At 35.4% G+C, this 9225-nt stretch overlaps 1 pseudogene across 1 annotated transcript; it reads left to right on the top strand.

Moving 5' to 3' along the window:
• Positions 1-6619: 6619 nt before the first annotated feature.
• Positions 6620-8957, top strand: LOC114313937 (flavonoid 3',5'-hydroxylase CYP75B138-like; annotated as a pseudogene). Its single transcript, XR_014348925.1, has 2 exons — positions 6620-7263; positions 8004-8957. The product of XR_014348925.1 is annotated as a flavonoid 3',5'-hydroxylase CYP75B138-like (transcript).
• Positions 8958-9225: the final 268 nt, after the last annotated feature.

Genomic DNA, 9225 nt, shown 5'->3' on the forward strand with positions numbered 1-9225 from the left:
GTGGGGTTCAATCCGGAACCAATCCGTGGACTACGGATTTTTAATTCTTCAATCCGGAACCGAACCGCGGATTCAAAAAATCAATCCAAACCTATCGGATTGGACTGGACTGGATCGGATTACGGATTTCACGGATTCCTTGCTCAGCCCTAATAATCTAGTTTTTTTTGCAAAATCATTTTCAATGGATAGGAATGCTAATCCATTCAATCTTTCTTGTGACATGGATAATCGAAGGTAATATTTGACTATTTTCAACTTTGAAAAGCTTCTTTCCCCTGATGTTACTATAACTCGAATATTCAATTTATTTTAAGTTTGAGTCTTCTTTAATTTTTTTTTGGACTTAAAACATATCTAATATATTACACTAAACTATAATAGGAGGAGTCCCTTTTTTAGGTCTATTTTGAGAGGTGCTAAGCCATAGTCGACCCTGATTCTCTCTAAAAATGTAATATCCAAACATAATGGCTGTTGAAATTTATTTTCATTTTTATTTTTTGAAAATTATGTAAGATATCTTAAGTCACCTTTCGTGTGTCAAATTAAATTCTTACAATTTAAACAAACTTTTCAAAATTGATTTCTCTACGGTCCATGACCTCAAAATTTATACATTAGTTGAAAGAATCAAAACTGACACTTGAAAGGAAACGAATCCCTAAACTCCATATCTTAAGCCACTAGGTGAACTCTCGAGATTGGATGTTGGAAGTTGAAATCATATGGACGAGCATTTTATATTCCAACGAAGACAAAAATAGACCTAAAAATAGGGTTACGTAAAATACTGCACAATCTGTTAAAATTGTATCGATTTGTATTAATTCGCACCGCTCTAACTGTTAACTGTGATTTAAACTTTAAAATTTATAATCTGCCAACAGAACCGCTTCACTCCGCTATAGTTAATACATATATATTTTTTAATTTCTAATGAAATATTAATGTAAAAATGAGTGTGAGAGAGATTTAAGATACGAAATTTATTACAAATTAACGGTTATATATATGAACATATTATGTAAAATTACTTTGTGTTATATAGCTAAAAAATATTACTATACAAATTAATGTTATATATTATGTAAATATATGATAATTAGCTAAAATATTCTTCAATCTGCTAATCCGCTAACAACCGCCCAAATCGCAATTTGTCAATCCGCTAATCTGCTAACCCGCCATTCGATTTGTAATTTTACTCTCAAACCGTCCGAACAGCACCGCGCACACCCCTACCTAAAAAGCATATTAGAAAATGGTATGCATTTCAAATAATTTATTAATTTTTTTTTTTTATAAATTTCTTAGATGTTATACTCAGATAAAAAATTTGATAAATTTTTTTAATAAATTATTTAAAACTCTTTAATATTATTCCTTGCCGCCCAGCTCCAAATAATGTCATTCTTGTCTTTGAGTCTTTAACACTACACATTGCTACTTTCGAATTTCACTTTTTGTTGTATTCTTTTTATTTTTTGTTGTTCAAATTGTGAAATTAAATAAATAGATTTATGAAAAAATTAAAATTATATACCAAGAACATGTGCTGATAATTACAACTAAATTTCAACAAAAATACACAAAACAATAAAATGATAAAGAAACCAAACTGAAACCTGCACGGTAACAGTTTTCTTAAAACAGATTTCGCCGCCTCACAGGTCGAGTGCTTGAGGAATCCCAACGTCTCTCTCCCAGGATACGACGGTCAAAAACCAGCTACGGCAGAAGGACTCTCTGTCTAGCTTAGCGAACAAAAACAGTGGCAACACTCTCTCACAGTAAGAACTTTCTGGCAAACTGACTTGTAAAATGGAAGTAAAAATTTCTATATTGAGACTTGACAGGAGGGTCTCAATTTATACATGTATAGGGGAGAGAGGAAGAGCCACCAGCCTTTGTGGCTGGTCATTAAAGCCCCATTAATCAGGATCCATAACCCCTTTCCAGAAAGATGAAAAGTTTGGATGCCCAATGGGTTCACACCCTTTAGCCAAGAAAAATGATTTAAATACCCTTTAAATCCCATTCATGAATCTAACCTCATGAGGCAATTTCTTGGCAATTTCTTATTCAATTCTCAATATTTTTTGCCCACTTGGACCCAACACAATAGATGGTTGGGACCCACTTTAACATTTAATTAAAGCCACCACACTTTAATATTAAATTAAAGTCACAAAAAATCATTTTTTCCAACAATCCCCCACATGAATAAAAATTGACCGAAAGACTCAACAAACGGACACCGTTCAACAATAATGACTTGGAGAGAGAGTACAACGAACTAACCCCGACATCAGAGAAGGTAGCTTTTGCCTTTAAACCTCTCCCAGTGAAAACTTATCGAGTTTACTGGCTGATCAGTGAATATGACATCTTGAACTGCTCTGCCGTTTATGTAAACTGAGACAATAGATCACACACGGGAATTACTCCTACCACCATTCTGTTCTTATTGGTGTGCCCTGTATGGCCCTGGGCACTAGCCTGGTTCAGCGAATGGTTTCAAAGAATCTTGGCCTGCCCAATTCTTCTAGAAGCGGCCCCACTTCCAACTCACATAGGTGACTCTACTTTAGTATCCTACTATACTTAGCTCAACAGCTTAACACACAAGAGTCATTAAAAGTCAGCTTAACCTCTACACTTGCAGGTATCACTGATAGAAGGAATGGCTGGAGGTTTAACTTCCTCAGTGACATACCACCGTTACACGCAATTAGGTTGTTCCATTGAACCTAGATCTTGGGATCTCCAATCAACTAGGTTAGGTTTCTATTCCGATAACTTCCAAAGGCCTCAACCCCATTTCTTTTGACGACGTTTCGACTAACACTCGATTTAACCCTTTGGTTAGTGGATCGGCAATGTTGTCCTTAGACTTTACATAGTCTAAAGAGACAACTCCATTCGAGAGTAGTTGTCGTATGGAATTATGTCTACGATGGATATGTCTAGACTTTCCATTGTACATATTACTCTGTGCCCTACCAATTGCAGATTGACTATCACAATGAATACAAATAGCTAGCACAAGTTTAGACCAACGTGGAATATCTTCAATGAAATGGCAAAGCCATTCAGCTTCTTCCGTTGCTTTATCCAAAGCAATAAATTTTGATTCCATCGTTGATCTAGATATACACGTTTGCTTGGAAGATTTCCAAGACACGGCTGCCCCACCAAGAGTGAACATATATCCACTAGTGGACTTTGAGTCCTTTATATCTGATATCCAATTCGCATCACTATAGCCTTCAAGCACCGCTGGATATCGAGTATAATGCAGCCCATAATCCCGAGTGTAGCGTAAATACCTTAACACCCGCACAATGCCCTTCCAATGAGAAGCATCAAGATTACTTGTGTATCTACTAAGCCTGCTAACCGAGTAAGCTATATCCGACCTAGTACAACTCATCAGATACATTAAACTTCCAATTACCCGGGAATATTCTAACTGAGAGACACTTTCTTTAATATTCTTGGTAAAATGTAGACTTAAGTCTACAAGTGTCGATGACACACTCGTATCTGATCCACTAAACTTCTCAAGTATCTTATCAACATAATGAGACTGAGAAAGTACAATTCCGCCAGATATTCTGGTAATCTTAATTCCAGAATAACATCTGCAGTGCCCATATCCTTCATGTCAAGCTTAGAGTTTAACAACTTCTTGATAGTTTTGATCATTTCATCATTGCTACCTACAATGAGCATATCATCAACATATAGACACAAAATGACATATCCTCTGTCAGTGTCTTTGACATAAACACACTTGTTACATTCGTTGATTCTAAACTCATTTGACAACATTACATTGTCAAACTTCTTATGCCATTGTTTAGGCGCTTGCTTCAAACCATACAAAGATTTGACAAGTTTACAGACTTTCTTGCTTTGCCTTGGAGCTGAAAACCCTTCAGGTTGCTCCATATAGATTTCTTCATTCAAATCCCCATTTAAGAAAGCTATCTTTACATCCATCTGGTGTATCTCCAGATTGCACAAAGCTGTTATCGCAATCACCATACGAATGGATGTTATCCTAGTTACAGATGAGTACGTATCAAAGTAAACTAGGCCTTCTCGTTGCCTGTACCCTTTGATAACGAGCCTCGCCTTATAGTTGTCAATTGGCCCATCGGCCTTCATCTTTCTTTTAAAAATCCATTTGTAGCCTAAAGGCTAGCAACCTGGAGGTAAATCTACCAACTCCCAGGTGTGGTTCTGTAAAATGGAGTCAATCTCACTTTTGATCGCTTCTTTCCATAAAGGACTCTCAGGAGAAGTCACAGCTTCTTGAAAAGTTTCAGGTTCGTTCTCAACCATATAAATCAAGAAGTTTGGACCAAAAGATTTGGATATCCTAGCCCTTTTACTCCTTCTAGGCTCATCTAAAACCTCAATTTGATCATCACCTTGATCATCATCACTAGTAAGCTCATCAAATTGCTCCAAAGACCTTGGAACTCCTTCATGGGTTCGGTAAGGAAAAATGTCTTCAAAGAAACATGCATTCCTTGACTCCATGATGGTATTCCTGTGTATGTCTGGAATTTCAGACTTATGTACAAGAATCCGATATGCACTACTATTATGTGCATAACCAATGAATATACAATCCACGGATTTCGGGCATATCCTAACCCGTTTGGGTGTAGGAATTGCCACTTTTGCAAAACACCCTCACATTCGTAAGAATTTATACGAAGGCTTAACGCCTTTCTACGCTTAGGTATTCCTATTCAACACAAAGGTAAGTAGTCCAAATATTTTTTGTTTTTACATCCCAAATACTATTCATTTGGTTTTGTATTTGCTTTTTCATTGGTATGCCTACAAAGAAAGTTAGTAGCAAATCACAACAAAATACAAACAAATAATCTAACAAGAAAAAGTAAATTTAACAAATTAAATGAAACCATCTAGCCAACTATTAATTATATAAGTAACCAACTAATATAAGGTACCACAACAATTACAACTTTAAAATAAAATTTAAGTCATGAGTTAGTAATTCACAACAACCATGTATACTTGTAACTCCAAATAAATAAATTAAATTCAAAGTTAATGCACCCAATTAAATAATTTAGATTAATGCACCCAATTAAATAATTCAGATTAATGCATCCAATTAGATAATTAAGATTAATGCACCCAATTAAATAATTCACATTAATACACCCAATTAGATAATTTAGATTAATGCACCCAATTAAATAATTTAGATTAATAGGCTCAATTAAATAATTCAGATTAATGCACCAAATTAGATAATTTAGATTAATGCATCCAATTAAATAATTCACATTAATGCACCCAATTAGATAATTTAGATTAATGCATCCAATTAAATAATTTAGATTAATGCATCTAATTAATTCAAATTAATCATGTACACAATTCATAAAAACTCTATAACTCCAAATACATTAAACTAAAATTAATAGGCAAAAGTTACAAACCAATAACCATTTAGCAATTATCATATGAAAATAATTCTAAAAACATTAAATTATGTAATCTAGTCTAGAAAATAATAAGCATGTAACAAATTAAAAACTAGAATAAAATTAGCATGTCAAAATTGCAACATACATAAATTATATTTTACAACCTTAAAATTCATGCAAATCATGGTAGGGGAATGATGAACCATACGCATAAAATAAGATCATACTAATACAATTAAGTATGCAAATTATGATAGAGCATTCTAATTAAACTAAGCAATTAGAGAATAACATTGCATAATTTACAATCATTGAAACAGTGAGTAATTCCGCAACAGCTCCTAGTAACATTATACAAAGTTAACCTAATTGTCTATATAAATCTATTCGATCAATTTCATAGAAAATATATAAATAAATTTGTTTTAAGCTTGTTGTTCAAATTGTAAAATTAAATAAATAGATTTATGAAGAAATCAAAATTATATACCAAGAACATATGTTGATAATTACAACTAAATTTCAACAGAAATACACAAAATAATAAAATGATAAAGAAACCAAACCGAAACCTGTACGGTAGCAGTTTCCTTAAAACAGATTTCGCCGCCTCACGGGTCGAGTGCTTGAGGAATCCCGGCGTCTGTCTCCCAGGATACGACGGTCAAAAACCAGCTACGGCAGAAGCACTCTCTGTCTAGCTTAGCGAACAAAAACAGTGGCAGCACTCTCTCACAGTAAGAACTTTCTGGCAAACTGACTTGTAAAATGGAAGTAAAAATTTCTATATTGAGACTTGACAGGAGGGTCTCAATTTATACATGTATAGGGGAGAGAGGAAGAACCACCAGTCTTTATGGCTGGTCATTAAAGCCCCATTAACCAGGATTCATAACCCCTTTCCAGAAAGATGAAAAGTTTGGATGCCCAATGGGTTCACACCCTTTAGCCAAGAAAAAGGATTTAAATACCCTTAAAATCGCATTAATGAATTTAACCTCATAAGACAATTTCTTAACAATTTCTTATTCAATTTTCAATGTTTTTTTGCCCATTTAGACCCAACACAATAGATGATTGGGATTCACTTTAATATTTAATTAAAGTCACACCACTTTAATATTAAATTAAAATCACAAAAAAATTATTTTTTCCAACATTTTTTTCTTTCTCCCCAGTCCATGACATTCCTTCAAAACCTAACCGTCTCATTTTCTGATACTTGGCCTGTCAGTGACAATCTTCCAAACACACTCCTCACTCTCACCATTGTTGTCCTTGCAATATCATGGTACACATGGATGTTCACAAACAGAGACAGGAGATTTCCGACACCGCCAGGCCCCAAAGGCCTCCCTCTAATCGGAAACCTCCTCTCTCTAGACCCAGAGCTCCACAGCCACTTCACTACCCTCTCTCAAACCTACGACCCAATCCTGACCCTCAGGCTCGGCACAAAGTTCTGTATCGTGGTCACCACACCTGCCGTGGCACGGGAAGTTTTAAAAGACTACGACACGATCTTCGCCAACCGAGATGTCCCCGCCCGCAGTGAGCACAGCAATGCCATACCGCGGCGGGGACATAATTTTCACCCCCTACGGACCCCGAGTGGAATATGCTGAGAAAAGTGTGCGTCCGAGATATGCTCGGCACGGCCACCCTCGACGCCGTGTACTCTCTGCGCCGCCGTGAAATCAAGAACACGGTGGCGTATCTATACAACCGGGTCGGGTCTCCGCTGAATGTGGGAGAGCAGACCCACGTTAAAGCCTTGCTCAGAGTATGTTTTTCTACTCTAATTGATTATTGATTACTTCATTTTCATTTTTTTGATTTGTCACTTTCATTCATAATGGAGATATCAATCTTCTTCAGTACATTCAAAAATTGCTTAAGATTTGAAGATTTAATTTTAAATTGTGATTACAATTAAAATTTCATTAATTATTCCTCAAGAAGATTTGAGAAAGAATTTGACTCGAATGTCCGAACAATAAAATTGTGTAGGCATTAATTATAAATAAAATATTTAGAATTGTCCACAACCTCGCTAACTAAATTAATGGCAAAATACAATCTAACACATTTGTAAACACCCAATATTGAGTTGTGTGAGTGTCAGGATAAATCTGAACTTTTATTTGCAGTTAATACTAAAGTGGCACAATTATTTTTGCTCGGGTTGTTTGGATCAATTCAAACCCGAACCGGTGAGAAGCCAATTTTTTTAAAAAATAATGAAAATAGAGTACACCAAATTTAGTCCTACATCATGTTAACATAATATGATCTTAACTTTTTTTCCAGAATATATTTTAAGTTTAAAATTGAAGACAATTGTTAGATAAATAAACATATATTTTGTGAAAACTCATATATATACACACGTATAAACACATACTTAGATACATGATATATGCAATCATTCATTTGGATTTCTTGTATAATCCCTTTCCAAGAACAAGAAGGTACAGTGCCAATGTCTATTTCATTGACACCATATTGTGTGACGTGAACCAGGACATGGTGGTGGGTGGGACAGACACAACCTCCAACACGGTTGAGTTTGCCATGGCGGAGATGCTTAACAAACTAGAAGTGATGAGAAAATCCCAACAAGAACTAGACACAGTAATTGGCAGAACCAACACATTGGAAGAGCCTAACATTCACAAACTACCCTACTTAAAAGCTGTGTTTAGAGAGGTTCTTCGATTGCACCAAGTCCTCCCACTCATGGTGCCTCATTGCCCAAGCAAATCATGCACTATCGGAGGTTACACAATTCCAAAAGGAGTTCGTGTTTTCGTCAATGTGTGGGCAATACACAAAGACCCTTCAATTGTGAAAACCCATCAGACTTCAATCCTGGGAGGTTTTTGAATGGCGAAGGGGATTATAGTGGAAACGACTTCAATTATTTCCCTTTGGGTCGGGAAGAAGAATTTGTGCAGGAATAGCAATGGCTGAGAGGATGGTTATGTTCTCACTTGCTGCACTTCTACATTCTTTTGATTGGGAATTGCCTAAAGGAGAGAAATTAGACCTCACTGAGAAATTTGGGATTGTTTTAAAGAAGAAAATACCTCTCATTGCTATCCTGACACCAACGTTACCTCATACACTCTATGAATAGACTAGGAATTTTGTATGCATCTAAGTGTGTGTGCTTTGAGGACTATAATAAACCATGTTGGTAGGTATGTAACCCTTTCTTTGTTATATAAGAAACAAAATAGATGTTTGTGTAAGTAGTTGGTTTGGGGTGCCAATCTTACTAGTATTGATGCATTTAATTGCTTACAATTGTTCAACATTTATCCACAAAAAAAAAGTTTAATCTCCTTCAACTGTGACCATAATGCCTACATATGACATACTACCACATGGAATGCCTATGCCTCCATAACAGATGTGTAACCAATACCTTTGATATGTATTGATTCTACTACTCCTTACTTCTTTCACCACTCAGTAGTCCAGCAATTGTTCATGTTTCCCACCCTCTAAATGGGGATATTTATTCTTCATGGAGTCGTGCTATGAGGAGCATAGCTTTGAAGGCAAAACATGAACATGGAATGTAATACCTCAATACAATTGTTAATAGTTTTTGGATCCAAAACATTTGAGTAGAAATAAGTATGTTCAATAAAAGAAGTCAGTTTATCTAAATTGATGAAAAACTGTATCCATAAACTTGATAAAATGGATCCATAAACTAGATCTAAAAGTGTTATGA

Source organism: Camellia sinensis, chromosome 13 (genome assembly GCF_055761805.1).
Source record: "Camellia sinensis isolate YWXY chromosome 13, ASM5576180v1, whole genome shotgun sequence".
In the NCBI taxonomy this organism is placed as follows: domain Eukaryota; kingdom Viridiplantae; phylum Streptophyta; class Magnoliopsida; order Ericales; family Theaceae; genus Camellia; species Camellia sinensis.